Below are 16,847 nucleotides of genomic sequence, written 5' to 3'. Positions count from 1 at the left end.
ATAGTGATACATAAATATTAGTTTTCTAGTTTGACAAGTACACTATAGTAATGTAAGATGTTAAAAATGGGTTGACTGGATGAGGGTTACATAGGAACATTCTGTACTTTTCTTTAAATCTAAGCTTATTGAAATATAGAAATTTAATTTTAAAATATTAAACCTAAAAAAAAAAACTTGAATCCCAGTAACGTAAAAAAATGGCAAAAGTGTAATACATAATATACATAAATAATATATCATTAAGAAAAAACTCAGTTGGAAAGGAAGAAAGCTACAATCAATAATACACAAAAAGTAAAACATCAAAGATTTATAAAACACATTTTTTTAAATTTTAATTCCACTATTAAGGAGTGTACTTGTCAGGAACACCAGGTACTATATGGAAGTGTTGAATCACTATATCGTATACCCAAAACTAATATTACACTGTATGTTAACTTACTAGAATTTAAATAAAAACTTAAAAAAATAAATTTTAATTCTAGTGTTGTTAACTGACAGTGCTATTTTAGTTTCAGGTGTACTGAAACTATTACTTGTTCAGTAATTCTGTACATTACTCAGTGTTCGTCATGGAAAGTGTACTCAATCTCCATCTATTTCACTCATACCTCCCTCCCTACCTGTCCTCTGGTAACCATCAGTTTGTTCTCTATAGCTAAGAGTCTGAATTTTTGTTTGTCCTCCTTTTCTTTGTCCATGTGTTTCTTAAATTCCACATATCAGGGAAATCATAATGTGTTTGTCTTTCTCTGACTTATTTAACTTAGCATTATACTCTCTAGATCCAGCCAAATTGTTACAAATGGTAAGCTTTCATTCTTTTTATGGCTTAGTAATATTCCTTTCTGTATATGTGAGTGAGTGTGTGTGTGTGTGTGTGTATACCACCTTTTCGTTATCCATTCATCTATTGATGGGCATTTGGGCTGCTTCCATAATTTGGCTATTGTAAATAATAATGCAATAAACATAAGAGTGCATATATCCTTTCAAATTAGTGTTTTTTCATTCTCTGGGTAAATGGCCAGTAATGTAATTACTAAATCATATGATGTGATTCTAGTTTTAATATTTGAGGAACCTCCATAGTGTTTTCCACAGTGGCTGCATCAGTTTGCATTCCTAACAACAGTACATCAGGGCTCCTTTTTCCCACATCCTCACCAACACTTTTTGTTTGTGTTTTGGATTTTAGCCATTCTTTTATTTTAACATTTATTTACTTATTTATTTTGGAGAGAAAGAGAGAGAGTGACCAGAGGGGGAGGGCTAGGGGGACAGGAAGTAAAAAACTTAACAGAAGCTGCACTGAGTATGGACCTGACATGGGGCTCTATCTCAGAACTTTGACATCATAACCTGAGCCAAAACCAAGAGTCAGATGCTTAACCAAATGCACAACTCAGGTGGCCATTCTTACAAGTATGAGATTATAACTTGTAGTTTTGATTTGGCATTTCCTTGATGATTACTGATGTTAAGCATCATCGTTTCATGTCTGTTAGCCATTTGTACATCTTCTTTAGAGAAATGTCAGTTCATGTCATCTGTTCATTTTTAATTGGATTATCTGGGTTTTTTGGTGTTGAGATGTATCAGTTCTTTATATATTTTGGGTACTAATCTTTTATTGGATATGTCATTTGCAAATACCGTCCCCCATTCAGTAGGTTGTCTTTTAGTTTTGATGACTATTTCTTTTGCTGTGCAGAAGTTTTATTTTATGTAGTCCCAATAGTTTGTTTTTGCTTCTGTTTTACCTACTAGTAAAATATTGCTACGGCCAGTGTCAGAAAAAATTACTACTTGTGCTCTCTTTCAGAATTTTTATGGTTTCAGGTCTCACAGTTGGATCTTTAATCCATTATGAGTTTATTTTTGTGCATGGTATAAGGAAGTGGTACAATTCCATTGTTTTTCATGTAGCTGTCCAGTTTTCCTAAAACCATTTGTTAAAGAGACTTTTTCCCATCGCATATTCTTTCTTCTTTTATCAAAGATTAATTGACCATATAATCATGGGTTTGTTTCCAGGCTTTCTATCCTGTTCCACTGAGCTATGTACCTATTTTTGTGTCAGTACCACTCTGTTTTAATTACTGCAGCTTTTTTTTTTAAGATTTTATTTATTCATGAGAGAGAGAGAGGCAGAGACATAGGCAAAGGGAGAATCAGGCTCTCTGCTGGGATCCCGATGTGGGACTCAGTCCCAGGACCCTGGGGTCATGACCTGAGCCAAAGGCAGACACTCAACTGCTGAGCCACCCATTTGCCCCTTAATTACTACAGCCTTATGGTATAATTTGAAATCTGGAGTTGTGATGCCTCCAGTTTTGTTTTTCTTTTTCAAGATTGTTTGGATCTTCAGGGTCTTCTGTGTTCCATACAAATTTTAGGATTGTTTGTTCTAGTTCTGTGAAAAATGCTATTAGTATTTTGATAGAGATTGCATTAAATCTTCTTTGGGTAGTATGGACATTTTAACAATATTTGTTCTTCCAATCCATGGAAGACGGAATGTCTTTCAATTTGTTTATATTATCTTCAATTTCTTTCATTAATGTTTTGTAGCTTTCAGAGTACAGGTCTTTCACTTCTTTGGATAAATTTATTCTAGGTATTTTATTTTTGGTGCAATTGTAAATGGGACTGTTTCCTTAATTTCTCTTTTTGCTTACTTCACATTAGTATATAGAAATGCAAATGATTTCTGTGTGTTGATTTTCTATCCTGCGACCTTAATGAATTCAGTTATCAGTTCTTGTAGTTTTTTTGTAGAGTCTTTAGGGTTTTCTATTTTACATTAGATAAAGTCATCTACAAATAGTAAAAGTTTTACTTCTTTACCTTTTACCTTCTTTAATTTGGATGCTGCTTATTCTTTTACTTGTCTGATTGCTATGGCTAGGACTCTAGTATCATGTTGAATAAACATGGTGAGTGTATATCCTTGACTTATTCTCGATCTTAGGGGAAAATTTCTCAGTTTTTCATTCATGACCTTTATTATATTGACATATATTTCCTCTAAAAGTACTTTGTTGAGGATTTTTATCTTGAATGGATATCATACTTTGTCAAATGCTTTTTCTGCATCTATGGAAATAATTAAATGGCTTTCTCCTTTCTCTTGCTTATGGGATGTGTCACATTGGTTGATTTGCGTATATTGAACCATCCTTGTATCCCAGGAATAAATCACACTTGATTGTGATGATTTTTTAATGTATTGTAGAATTTGGTTTTTTAATATTTTTATGAGAATTTTTGCATGTATGTTCATCAGAGATATTGGCCTATAGTCTCTTTTTCTGTAGTGTCTTTATCTGATTTTGGTATCATGGTATTACCTCATAGAATAAATTTGGAAGTTTTCCTTCCTCTTCTATTTTATGGAATAGTTTGAGAAGAATAGGCATTAATTCTTCTTTAAAAAGTTGATAGAATTTACCTATAAAGCCATCGGGGCTAGGACTTTTGTTTTTTGGAACATTCTTGATTTCTGATTAAATTTCATTGCTTGTGATTGGTCTGTTCGGATTTTCTATTCTTTACTGATTCAGTTTTGGAAGGTTATATTTTCTAAGAACTTATCCATTTTTGCTACATTGTCCAGTTTGGTAGACTACATTTTTTCATATTCTCTTATAATCCTTTGTATTGTGGTGTCAGTTGTTATTTCTACTCTTTCATTTCTGACTTTGTCTATTTGAGTCCATCCATCTTTCTTTCTTTCTTTCTTCTTCTTTCTTTCTTTCTTTCTTTCTTTCTTTCTTTCTTTCTTTCTTTCTTTCTTTCTTTCTTTCTTTCTTTCTTTCTTTCTTTCTTCTTTTTTTTTCTTTTTCTTTCTTTCTTTGACTGTGGCTAAAATTTTATCAATTTTTTTTTGACTTTTGAAAGAACTGGCTGCTGGTTTCAAATTCTATCCTACTTTTTCGTTTTGTTTTGTTTCTATTCATTTATTTCTGCTCTAATTGTTATTATCTGCTTCCTTCTAGTGCTTTTTTTTTTTTCTTTTCCCAGCTCTTTTATGTGTAAGTTTAGGTTGTTTATTGGTACCTTTTCTTCTTGAGGTAAGCCTATGGATTATTATAAACTTCTTTCTTAGAAAACCTTTTGCTGCATTCCGAAGAACTCTCATGTTTTCATTTTTGTTTGACTCAATGCATTTTTTTATTTTCTCTTTGATTTCTAGGTTGACCTATTCATTGTTTAGTAGCCTATTATTTAACAAGTGTGTATTTGGATTTGTTCCAGATTTTTCTTATGGTTGATTTCTAATGTTATAGCATTGCAATCAGAAAAGATGCATTGTATGGATTTGATCTTTTTTAATCTGTTGAGACTTGTTTTGTGGTCTGATATGTGATCTGTTCTGGAAAATGTTTCATGTGCACTCAATAACAATGCATATTCTGGTGTTTTAGGATGGATTGTTCTGAATATATTTGTTAGATCCATCTGGCCTAATGTGTCATTCAAAGCCACTGTTTCCTTGTTGATTTTCTGTTTGGATACTATATCCACTGATGTAAGTGGGGTATTAGAGTCCCCTACTTTTATTGTTTTACTAACAATTACTTCACTTATATTTGTTATTGACTGCTTTATGTATTTGTGTGGTCCCATGTTGGGTACATAAATATTTACAACTGTTATATGTTCTGGCTGGATCATTCCCTTTATGATTATATTGTTTCTTTCTTTGTCTCTTGTTACAGTCTTTGTTTTAAAGTCTGTTCTTTTCTGATATAAGTATTGCTGCCATTTCTTTTTCTTTCTTTCTTTCTTTCTTTCTTTCTTTCTTTCTTTCTTTCTTTCTTCTTTCTTTCTTTCTTTCTTCTTTCTTTCTTTCTTTCTTTTCTTTCTTTCTTTCTTTCTTTCTTTCTTTCTTTCTTTCTTTCTTTCTTCTTTCTTTCTTTCTTTCTTTCTTTGCCACAGCTTTCTTTTCACTTCCATTTGTGTGATAAATGTTTTTCCATTCTTTCACTTTCAAGGTGCATGTGGCTTTAGGTCTGAAATGAGTTTCTTGTAGGTAGCATTTACATGGCTCTTCCTTTTTCTTCCATTCCATCACCTCATGCCTTTTGGTCAGTGTTAGTACATTTATATTAAAGCAATTATTGATATACACGTACTTATTGCCATTTTGTTACTTGTTTTAGGATTATTTTTGTAAGTTTTCTCTGTTCCTTTTATCTCTTGCTTTCTTCTCTCACAGTTTCTTGGCTTTCTTTAGTGATAAACTTGAATTCCTATCTCTCTATATTTTTTCGTATCTATTATAAGTTTTTAATTTGTGGTTACCATTAGGTTTCTATATAACATCCTATGTATACAGCAGTTTATATTAAACTGATGCTGCTTAAGTTTGGATCCATTCTTTACTCACCTCCCCCCCACACACAATGTTTTAATTATATGGTATCATACTTTACTTCCTTTTTATTTTGTGAACCCCTTGACTGATTTTTATAGATATATTGACTTTTGCTGCTTCTTACTCCTACTTACGGTCTTTCCTTTCTACTCAAAGAATCCCATTTAATATTTCTCATAGGAGTGGTTTAGTGGTCATGAATTACTTTAACTTCTGTTTGTTGAGAAATTCTATTTCTCCTATTCTGAATTATAGCCTTGATAGATATAGTATTCTTGATTGCAGGGTTTTGTTTTATTTTTTAATTTGAGCATTATGAATGTATCATGCAACTCCCTTCTGGCCTGCAAAATCCACTTATATTCTTATGGGGTTTCCTTTTGATTTCTTTTCTCTTGTTGCTTTCAAAAGTATCTCTTTATCATTACTTTTTTGCTATTTTAATTACCATACATTTTGTTATGGACTTTCCTGGACTGGTTTTGTTAAGGGCTCTCTGTGTCTCCTGGATCTAATTTTCAGTTTCCTTCCCCAGATTTGAGAAGTTTTCAGCTATTACTACTTCAGATAAATTGTCAGCCCCCCTTTCTCCCTCTTCTCCCTCTGGGATCTCTATCATGCAAATGTTAATGTACTTGATAGTTTCACTGAGTTGCCCTTGCCTATTTATTATTTACTTATTATTTATTTATTTATTTATTTATTTATTTATTTATTTATCCTCTTCTAGTTGAGCTTGATTCTTTTCCAATACTCTGCCTTCCAGGTTGCTGATCTGTTCTGCTTCCCCTAGTCTACTCCTTATTCATTCTAGTGTATTTCAGTTATTGAGTTCTTCATCTGTGACTGTTTTTTTATATATTTTTTTCTGTCTCTGTTGAAGTCTCCCTGAGAATCTCTAGTCTTTTCTTAAGTCTAGTGAGTATCTTTATGACCATTCCTTTAAAGTCTTTATCAGGCATATTACTTATCTCCATGTCATTTAGTTCTCTAGCTGAATTTTGTCCTGTTCTTTTGTGTCCTTGTTTTGTCTGACTTTCTATCTGTTTATATCTGCTGGAAAAGCCAGCTATGTTTCCTGTTCTTAAAAGTAGTGGTCTTGGGAAAGAGGTGTTTTAGTATCCTACTGTGCAATGTTCTCTGTTCACAAGAATCTGGCACTTCAGGGGTGTCTCCTATGTGTATTGCATATGTGTTATGGTTGTGGATGACCTACATTTATTTGCCTTCAGTCCAGTCATATACAATGGCTGTCTTTGACTGTTGTAGGTTGGGTTTGGTCTCTGTGTTGTTAGTTTGCCAGTCTGGGACTGCCCTGTGCTTGAATTCAGTCACACCAGGCATTTGTCAGAGATACAGTAACACTGAACTATGTGGTGATTTTCCAATTGTCCCCTGAAACACTTTCATTGATGGGCAGAGCCTACAATCCAATCCATTGTCTATCCCAGCTCACTACTGGGGTCACAGTTGGACTGGTGTGTGTGATTTTATTCCCTTCTCCCTGGAGCATGAGTCACTGTGGACTGGTGTTTTCCTCTGTCAGGGCTGATTGTACACTGTCAGTCTTATGACATCACTCCAGATGGGCTCTGGTCAAGGGCATGTTGGAGGAGGCAGTTCCACAGAAGAACATGGGACCAGGTGAGTGATGCTAGGAATGTCTGCTTATCCATTGCAGGAGGGGATCTGTAGCTGCCTAGAAAAACCTCTGCTGAGACCTGCTGTATTGGAGGTAGGGGACCTGAAAAGACTGCAGTAATGGGACACACTCTTAGAGGTTAGGTGGACAGTGTTGGTGGTACGCAGGTGTCAGTGTATATCTGTTGGGAGTAGGGGAGGGAAATGGTGACTTCCAGGAATTTTCTTCTTAGAGAAGTCTCCCAAAGGTCTCTGCTTCTCCAGCACAATCTCTGAAAATTAGTAAATAAATATGCTTTGACTATACTCCTGACATTTTCAAACTGCTGCTTCTGTGCTATATCTCAACTGGGCTGTTTGTGGTGCTGTCTCTTTAAGATGGGGGACTCTGCCTTTTGGCCCTCCTAGAATCATGCCTGCTGATTTTTTAGGTTCCAGGTGGTTCCAAGCCCCACTGATTATTAGGCCTTTCCAATTTCAAAGCCAAATGTTATGAGGATTTGTCTTCCTTAGGTGTGTCCCTTGTGCTGGGGTACCTGACATGGGAATCTGCTCTTCTCTCATCTAGCACCTCCATGTCTCTCCCTCTTGTGGACTATTCCAAAGGTCTTTGTGGAACAGGACCACAGCTGCACCCTCCCTACCCTCTTTGATATGGTCTTTTCTCTACATTCAGCTAGAGAGTCTGTTCTGCCAGTCTCTGAGTCATTTTTCCACCAACATAGTTGTTATCTAGTTGTATCCATGGTGAGATTAAAATCCTCCTACTCTATTTCCCCAGAAGTTATAAAAGACATTTTTAAGATGTTCAACCCCATTAGTAATCATATATTTACAAATTCAAACCACTACTTACAGTGACAGAGAATACAATAGCAACTGTTGGTGAGAATGTCAAACAGTAACCATATTTATTTATGGTTAGAGTACCTACTGTAAATACACATTAGAAGATGCTTAGCAAAATGTAATAAAATCAAAGATATGTGTAATCTGTGAGCCAGACATTCTGTTCCTGTGTATATGCTAGAGAAACTTAAATCACACAAAATATACATACACAAGTGTTTCTAGCATTGTTTGTAATGGGGAAAAAAGTATGTGGGGGAACCTAGGTATATATCTATTGATGGAGAATAATAAATAGATTATATTCATATATTCATTGTATGTTTATATAATGAGATACTGCACAAAAGTGAATATGAATAAAATAATATGGTACATATTAACACTTATGAATTTTACAAACATAACTTTTCTTGGAAGAAAATAAGTTGCAGAGGATATATGCCATGAATTCAACTTCTTTAAAGTTTAGAAACACATGAAATAACATCATTGTATCCTTATAAATGCATATGTATATATATATGTATATATATATATATATATATAATAAAAGATGAATCAAGATCATAAACATAAAATTTGAGTAGGAAAAAATGTCTGGGAGGGAACAAAAGGAAATAGGTAAGGGAAGGGACTTCAGCAGTATTGGCAATGTAAATGAAGTAAAGTGATGGGTATATACGGGTGTATATTGTTATATTCCTTGTACATTTTTCATGTATTTAGTCTGTCATAGCAATGTATTTTAAGTATATATGTTAAATTTCTCTTGCCATTCTAACTGCTCCATTCTTAACAGGATTTCGTTTACTGTCTTTCTTAAAATATTTTACTATCTATTTCAAAAGGAGTATTCAAAAACATAAAGTCTGTTATACGGGACACCTGCTTAGCAGTTGAGTATCTGCCTTTGGCTCAGGGCGTGATCCTGGAGTCCTGGGATCGAGTCCCACATATGGCTCCCTGCATGGAGCCTGCTTCTCCCTCTGCCTGTATCTCTGCCCCCCCCCCCCGTCTCTCATGAATAAATAAATAAAAATCTTTTAAAAAATCTGTTATATTTCTTTATCTGTATACATTAATTCTTCTAATGTTCTTAAAAGTAGTTTTTTTCTCTTTCATGTTGTATTACTATTTATCTTGTCATCCAAAAAAATTTGAAACCCTTTCTACGTGTGTTGATGTGGATTACTGTCACTATTTTTTCTATAGTTGATTCTGAATGCATGCTAGAATTTGAAAATTAGAGAAAATACTGATCTTGAATAGTAAATGTCAATGCTGTGCTGAATGGTGTATCTCCTGGGAATGGCCAGAGGTTGTCTTTCAAGAGACCTCACATTATGGTGCTCATATATTCATGAGTTTACTATGGAACAGGATCTGACCCTCATATTGGCAGGGTTAGAAAACTGATTGTATAATTACACCCAGAATATATCCATCTCTCATTTGTGAAATAAGCTCTTAAAGTTCATCTATAAAATCAGAACAGTGATTTAATCAAAAAGTATATAACTCTTAAAAAGGGACTCTTTAACTTGGTATTGGTGGCCTAATCTTTCCCTGTAGGCAGAGCCATAATGGAAAACAGTAGCATAATCAGAAGGTTGTTTTGGGAACATTTTATAAGGACAAACAGATGAATTTCATATTTAGTAGTATCAGGATAACGTGTTTATTAACATTAATAAACATCATCTTACTAATGGGATATGAATATTTGAAACCTATTAACTAAGATTCTTTCTCTCTTGAGCAGGGCTAGAACAGTAACAGCCAGAGTTTACCTCTGTGACTCTTCTTTTTCTCAACATGGATACTTCACAGTTGACATATTTTTAAATAAAGTATAATTGACGTATACCATGTTAATCTTAGGTATACATCATATTGATTTAATATTTGCATTCATTGAAATATAATTACCACAATAAATTTATTTACCATCTGTCACTATACAAAACTGCAATTCTTTATTTAATGGTATACTCTTCAGCCATAAAAAATGAAATCTTGCTATTTGCAACCAAATGGATGAAATTTGAGGGTCTTATGCTAAGTGAAACAAGTCAGTCAGAAAAAGACAAATACCATATAATTTCACTTTTATGTGCAGTCTAAAAAAGTAAATGAACAAAACAAAATTCATATAAACAAAAACCAGATTAGTGGTTGCTGGGGTGGAGGCAGGGGTTGGAAGTAGGCAAAACGTAGGAAGGAGATCCAGAGGTTCAAACTTCATTATAAAATAAGTAGGTCATGGGTATGCAATATACAGCGTGGTAATTTAATTTTCTTTAAGATTTTATTTATTTGAGAGAGAGTGAGGGAGAGAGAGAATGAGTGGGGGAGGAGCAGAGGGAGACGGATAAGCAGAACTAATGCTAAGCACAGAGTCCAATGCAGGGCTCAACCACATGACCCTGAAATCATGATCTGAGCCAAAATCAAAAGTCAGACACTTAACTGACTAAGCCACTCAGGCGCCCCCAGCATGGTGATTATAGTCAATAATATTGTATTGCATATTTAAAAGTTGCTAAGAGAATAAATCTTAAAAGTTCTCTTCACTCACACACAAAGAAGATATATTCTTTTTTGAAATAAGATAATGCAGTCAGCCAAATTACAACTAAGTCTTTGAAGACTAGGACCTTGCCTGCCTTTCAGGTGACTTTGTACAAATCTACTTTGATACATTGTGTTGATTTTCAGATATAACTCTCACAGGACATCTGATATCCTTTGTTTCTTATTTGCAACTGATGTCTGTCATCTAACATAATAGCTATTACTTCCAGTTTTGTGTTGTCTCCAATTTTAATCACCTAAGTCATTGATAAAAATGTAAAACAGAGCAGAGGCTAAAATCTCTGTTGCATGCTACTAGAATTCGTTTTCTCTCTTTACAGATTTTTCAGTAATTATAGCTCTTTCTGAACATGATCAACCATTGACAACTCCACTCAAATGCTCTGCCTTCCAACAAAATGACTTCTTGTTCCTGACATTATGTTAGACCTTGTGAAATACGTTTCTGAAATCCAGATATATAGCATGCAATAAATTTCCCAAAATAATGGTTCAGTAATGTTCCATAAAAGAAAATGTAATTGATCTGAAGTGATCTAGTCTTTGTGTCCATATATCCTTGGTTAGTTCTTTTTATCTTAAGAATATAACATCATTTTTTGGAAACTTTATAGTAAATCTTCTTTCACAATTGGTGACATATTAAAATTCATGAAGTTATAAATGGCCCTTCTACCCATGCAAGCTGAAGCCTAAGATTTGTTTGAGATTCTGCTGTCCCTTCTCTTTTCTGATTTTCACTCTGCCAAGTCTGGGGTTCATCAATTCCATTCACTGCGCTGTCTACATTCCTACATATCACCATCCACTCTGTTTTCAGAAAAATCTGTATAATAGATGTCATGGGATTGAATTGTGCCCCTTCTCCCAAAAACATAGGCTATGGCCTAATCCCTAATGTGACTATATTTGGAGACAGAGTCTTTAAAGAGGTAGTTAAAGTTAAATAAAGTCTCAAATGTGGGGCCCTAACTTAATGGGACTGGTATCGATATAAAAAGATAATAAGACAGTAGGAGGGTACACACACACACACACACACACACAGAATAAATGTGGATAAAACATGAAGACAGTCATCTGCAAATCAAAGAGAGATCATCAGAGAAATCCAACCTGGAGACACCTTGATATAGGACTTCCAGAGTCCAGAACTTTGAAAAATAAATTTTATGTTCAAATGATAATCAAATGATAATCTTATGTTTTGACTACCTTGTATAAAGTCATCACCTGTAATAATTATATCTTCTTGGTAAATTTTTAATCTCCTATTAATTTAGGTGCTTGATTACCCACAAATACTTGTATATATCAATGGTATACTTTTATATTTATCCTAAATAGTGTATCTTGCTTTCCATTTTTGATCAGGAACAATTAAGTATGTTATTGGTGTGCCCTTTGCACACTAACTTTTATTTTTATTTTTTTAAGATTTTATTTATTTATTCATGAGACACACACACACACACACACAGTGAGAGAGAGAAAGAGAGAGGCAGAGACACAGGCAGAGGGAGAAGCAGGCTCCATGCAGGGAGCCGGATGAGGGACTCGATCCCAGGACTCCAGGATCATGCCCTGGGCCAAAGGCAGGAGCTAAACTGCGGAGCCACCCAGGGATCCCCTGAACACTAACTTTTAGGTAGATGTCTTATTTCTTCTACACTAAAAAATCCTTGTGCTGGTATTAAAAATCGTTTTTTAATTCAAAAACTACTTCATTATGACTTATTTCATAATTGTTCAAGCAGAAATAATTCCCTCTCCATTGAATGATGATATTATTTATTGTTCTTTTAATCATAGTACCTATAAACATAACTATTGTAATATATTTAAGTGTTTCTTACCTTCCTTACTAGATTATATATTCCTTGAGCACAGAGATTTGGCTTTTCTCACTTTTCTTTTCCTTTCTATATTTACATTTTCTTTCAACTAATAGAATAATTAAATACTGTACTAAACTGGATAAATTTGGATATTTTTTTGTTTCATCAATCCATGGTACTATTTAATATTTTCTAAGAATTTTAAGTGAACAGCGTTTTCTAAAACTTCTGTACACCTAATATAGCATAGAAGTAGTAGGAATGGAAAGAATTTTCTATGGGAAGAATTTCTTTGGTGAGCAAAATGAGCATAGTGGATTCAAGTGAAAGGATATTAGACCATCTAAAGTGGAATTGTCATACTAGGTCAGTAAAGGGAATAAATGGGATAGGAAAATATCTTTAAATGTTAATTACTGGTTTCCTCTGCAATTTCTTATATCTGTGTCATTCCCACATTCCTTCTTATATATCTCTCTAATTTGTTATCATTTTTTCACTGTTTTCTATATTCTCTTGGGGTTACCTTGTTTTTGTCTGCCTTCTTGACTCATTCAGCTTTCATTCAAATTATGTTCAAAAGTTGTAAAACTGTGAGCCAAACTGTGAGATGTCAGTATAATAGGTATAGACACCCGAAGATGCAAAAACAGCAAGGAAACAGTAGACCAGAAGACATCAAATCAGTACTTACCAGATCCATTTTCAATGCTGGTGTCACAGCTACATGAAGATCTGTATGCCTGGTTTACAGAAATATGGCTTACTCCTTTTGATGCAGTAAATCCCAATAATTTTTGTATAATAATTTATGGTAGCAGTAGTGGATTTCCTGTAATTAAGAGTAGGCAGGTGGTTAGCAACTAATTACAAAGGATTAAAAAAAAAGAGATGGCCACATTTATTTATATCAAAATCAAGTGAATTAGATCATAACAGTTAAATATTTCAGCTCTGTTTTAGCCAAATAGGAGGTATAGTCTGGTTAGAAAACTGTGGGGGTGATAAGGAACCAGCAGTGTCATTTATGAATCAAAACATCTCTTTTCCTTTATTCTATGGGCATAAAAATGGGAACCACAATGATAAAAATGGGAAAGAAAGAAAGAAAGAAAGAAAGAAAGAAAGAAAGAAAGAAAGAAAGAAAGAAAGAAAACACCAAGCAGATTTCTATCTTTCTAGTAAGTTACTGCTCCTAATTTTTATTCATTTCCTACAGTGGTTATCTATACATGTGATTGAAGAAAATGATTACAGCATAGATAAAATTATGTATATTTTGCTTTAAAATGAGAAAGTATTCACATATTATGACATGATATTAGGGAGGTTTTTGAACTTCATGGTTAAAGAGAGTTACTATAAAAGTTAGAAAAATTTTATTTAAAAAATCAGAATTCTAAATACAGTGATAGAAGTTGAGGAATTTCCATTTATTATTAAACATGTGAAATAAGTATTTCTAAGCAAATATTTAATATGTATATGCTACTGTTGAGGTGATACTAAGATCTACAATAATCTAAGTTGGAAATTTACAGTTAAAAAAAACTGGAGCAATTAGTCTAGGACAATTCTCAATTATAATTTTTTCTTGTTATTGTATAAGGTGTACATCACAAATATTGTAGCTACTTTCAGTGGTTTTGAAACTAATCCAATGTGTGGTATATATGGCATATGTATATAATAGTTGTTAGCTTCATCTGAACACAATGTATCTATTTAATGGGCAAAGTGTCACTGTCAAGATAACATAAAAATTGTAGTCAACTATCATAGTTTGTTATAGCTATATTTGATTCAGAATTCTCTTTTCTATACTAAATTGTAACTTTAGTTGCTATAGTTACTCAATATCTGTAGTCAGATATTAATTACCTGATGTATAAGTTTAGGGGTTACAGGTTGGACACATACTGTATAGTTAGAAGGGAAAAAAAAACAGTTCGTCAAGACATTTGACATGACATAAAACTGATTTTGAAGAGTGGGGAAGTTGTAAGCACTAATATTGACTCAAAATTTTATATCAGGTGATCCTGCAGTTTATTAAATCTAGTTTAAAAGAGAATATTAGGCATTGAGACGACTACTGGATGTGGGGCTAAGAGTATACTTGGAAATGGGAGGAACACTAAAATATAAGTTTAGATACACAGTTTATAGTCCTAATTTCTTTGTGATGATATAACACTGGACACGTCAAGAATGCCTCTGGTTTTAGTTTCCCAAAACTAAAGATTTTCACTAGTTGGTATCTAAATTCCATTTTCACTTTTACACTCAGCATTAAAATATTGATGCATTTTTTATTTTGAATTACAAAAGCTTTAAAATACAAGTAGTCTACTTTCATTTCTTATCATAGGGTGTTATTTCTTACCATTACATATATGCTCATATCTAAGCCTAACAAGATGTGTTATTTTCATGACAGATACATTGACAACTCATTAATCCCCTTTAAAACTTATTTTTTCTCAATTCAGTGTATATGCTATTATACATGCTAAATTTAAATCTTCCCTCTAGAAGGGGTAATGTCTAACACACGAGAATCTGTTCTGTTTCACTTCTTTTTTTTTTTTTTTTTCTGTTTCACTTCTTACAATTTAAAGAACACTGTATAGGGTGAAAATAGACAAGCAAAATCTTTGCTTCTGTTCTAATACAGTATTCAGACAAAGTTTCTTTTGTTTTATTGCATTCTGAGTGATTTGGCTTGTATTGAAAAGCAGTTCAGAAACTCTCAGATGAGGATAATGTCTGTTGAGGATAACTGATGCTGGCTTCCATGGAAATGCTAATTTGGTAGCAGTCACTGCCAATCAGTCGCCTTGAGTTATTGTTCTAGCACTTCTAGATGCAGTATGTGATGGCTGATGAAAAATCCTCACTACAGTAATTAGACTGTTTTCAAAGAAGAAAGGGTTGTTAACATAGGCTCAGGTAAACAGTTTCTGAACAGGAAAAAATAATCATAAGAGCTTAAAATGATTCAAACAAAAAAGGGATTTTGAAATTCCTTTTGGGTCTCATTTTTTTTTTTTATCAAAGAGAGTATAGATTGAAAAAATTCAGCCTATTACACAATTTAAAATAAATGGATTCTTCTTGGTTTGTTTATATACATATACTATAGTTACAAAATTAAAGACTATTCATGGATCTATTAAAGCCACATTCATTTTTAATGTAATAGTAAGGTATGAAAGTTTTAGTTCTCTGATGCTCTGCTTCATTTTGAGTATTTTCCATACCTATGTATTATCTTTTCATTTTAATAAATATATCAGTCTGCTTTTAATTCCACTCAGTGTATTTTTTTTACCTCAGATCTTACAGTTTCATCTCTAGAAATTGTAGATCTGGCCTTTTTATATCTTTCCTGACTCTTAATTTTGTGAACCTATTGAATACAAGTAGAACAACTATTTAATATTCTAGTTTCCTAATTCTAACATCTATATCAGTTTGGATTCAGTTTCAATTGATTAAATTCTGTTTATCATTTTATGGGTAACAAAGTCTTTTTTGCTCTTTGAATGCTTGGTAACTCCTTACTGGGTAGCAGAAATAATGACATTTGCCATTGGTAGCTAGATATTTTGTATTCTTAGAAATATTCCTGCATATTTTTGTGTGACATAGTTAGGTTACTTGGAAACAGCTTGATCCTCTCCAATCTTGCTTTACATTTCTTTAGGCAGGACCAGAACAGTGCTTGGTCTAGCTCCAACACTCCCTGTCACTTTGGAGGGCCCTTCTCTATATTCTCTCCAGTATAGCATGAATCATGAGGTGTTTCAGTATGATTGTTGAGAACTCCACTATCCTGGCACCAGACTTTGCTACATCTTCTAACTTGCAAGGGCAGTTCTTCCTCCAGGTTCAGGTAATGAACCACATACCTTCACGGATGAATGCTCAGGCAAATACTTGAGAGGTAACTAACATCTGTGGGTCTGAGACTTCTTACTGCATGTATCTCTTACCTTAGTACCCTGCTCTTGGCTTTTTCTCCCAGGAATCTTAGCTTGTTCTGTTTACCTCATAGAGTCCATGGGGCCCTGACTGAGTTCTCTTTTCCTACACTACCACAGGGAAACTATCTCAAGAATGAAAGTGAAAAGAAACACAGTGCTCATCTTGTTTCCCATTACTCAGTCATCATTGTCTATCATTGTCTTTAATTTGGAGTCTTGAAATTGGAGGCAAAACAGAACAAATGTTTTAAGTTCCACTAACTGCCCAGTTGAGATTTGGGATACACATCCATACAAATCATCAGGGCTTGGATTCTGAGTTACATGATTCAGGTCTTCTATATATGGAAGATCTGATGAGAGCATAAACAAATATAAGTTTTATATCATAGAAGGCCAAAAAAATTCTGCCCTAATTCTCATACTGTAGAAACTCTGAACTCTAGGGAAATACTTTTTGATATTTCCCAAACTGCTTCACATTTACATCTCTATCCTTATCCTCTAAAAACTTGTGATTATAAGAACTGGCAAATAACTCCT

The sequence above is a fragment of the Canis lupus genome, chromosome 22 (assembly GCF_011100685.1).
Source record: "Canis lupus familiaris isolate Mischka breed German Shepherd chromosome 22, alternate assembly UU_Cfam_GSD_1.0, whole genome shotgun sequence".
Taxonomy (NCBI): Eukaryota; Metazoa; Chordata; class Mammalia; order Carnivora; family Canidae; genus Canis; species Canis lupus.
Note: the sequence above shows the minus strand (reverse complement) of the source record.